Consider the following 1,597-nt stretch of genomic DNA (forward strand, 5'->3'; position numbering starts at 1 on the left):
TGTGTGTATGTAGAGCCCGGTTAAGGGTACCCAAGGTTCTGAGACTAGTCTAACACCAAGCCAACCCCTGGCTAATTGGAAGCACATGACCCTGAAACCCAATCTAATGCTGGGTTAAGGCGTCCCCGCTCCGGCCTCAATAAAGCCGCTGTTTTCATAGCAAGCCGAGCGCCGTGTGTTACATGTGGCCTCAATAGAACACGTTTGTACACACAGCCACGGCACATGAAAGGACTCCTACCCTCCATTTAAGGCAAGTGGACTGGGATTCAGAGGGTCGGGGTGATTTTTGGGTGATTTTTGTTGTTTTTATGGGTGCGTGTGTGTGTGGGTGTGTGTGTGTGTGTGTGTGTTTGTGTGTGTGTCTATGTGTGTGTGTGTGTGTGTGTGTGTGTGTGTGTGTGAAGTCTTTGACGCAGCGTGCGTCAAAAATTAAGAAATTGCTCAGCTGTCGTGCCAGCAAAAGCTTTGGTGTGTCAAACAGCTGTTTCTTCTCCAAGTAAGGAAGGGCAGAGAGCTGTGCGCGTTTAGAGAAAAAGAGTTCAAGAAGGCCCCCATGGTGGAACTAAAAATTAATCATTTTCCTTAGAAAGATGTAAATCAAACTTTCTTTATAAATACCATTGGAGCAGCCCTTTGAACCCTTTATGGTTACAACTTGTTTCTTTTTTACACGGTAAAGAGATAGAGAAAGTGGGTACTGCCATTAAGTTGCATGTAAGCAACCCTTTCGGATGGTGTCTTGGTTGCCATTCAGATACTGATAGCTACTATCAGTGGCCTCATCGCCCCTCCCTCTCGCCCCCCTCTCTCTCTTCTGACAGTTTATCTGGGCTCTGAGGAGACTGAACTGATGCACAAGTTAACCTATCTAATGAGGCAACGTGCTGATAAGGTGAGGGTTTTTAAGGTGAGTGTTAAAAGCACACCCTACCTCACACACACACACACACACACACACACACACACACACTCTCTCTTTCATTTACACACCACACATACACACTTTCTCTCACATACACACACACACACTTAAAAAATATATTCCTATACAATTACTTATTACCTGTTAAAATGTAGTCAGTAACCTAATCCAAGTATCACAATATTAAAGAAAGGTAACTGAATTACTTTTCGTTAATTTTGGATTACCTCAATACCAAATATGCAAATAAAGTCAAGAGAAAAGAAATGTCAATAAGATTACTTTTACTTCACTAAAGTGTATTCTATAACACACCAGAACAGTGTTACCTTAGGGTTAGGGTTAGAAAATGGGGAAACCAAAATGTTTAGCAAATAAATAATAGCAATAAAAACTAGACCCACAATGAAAAATGATGCCTGGGACATGAAGTGCACAGGCGCCGACTTCAGTTACCCGTGAATGGCCATACGCTTCACGTGCTACTTCAAACCAAAGCTGTAGTTTCCTTTTGTTAAACTGGAAGTTTAGTACAGTGTGTTGTTGAAATGTATGTTGTTTTCCTTTCTTTGTTAATTCCATATTTGTGCATATATTTTTTAGTCTAATATATCGTTTTATGTTCGTTTAGTAATTGTGTATCCAGCTGTTATGTCCAACCCAATCACATAT

The sequence above is a fragment of the Clupea harengus genome, chromosome 9 (genome assembly GCF_900700415.2).
Source record: "Clupea harengus chromosome 9, Ch_v2.0.2, whole genome shotgun sequence".
Taxonomy (NCBI): Eukaryota; Metazoa; Chordata; class Actinopteri; order Clupeiformes; family Clupeidae; genus Clupea; species Clupea harengus.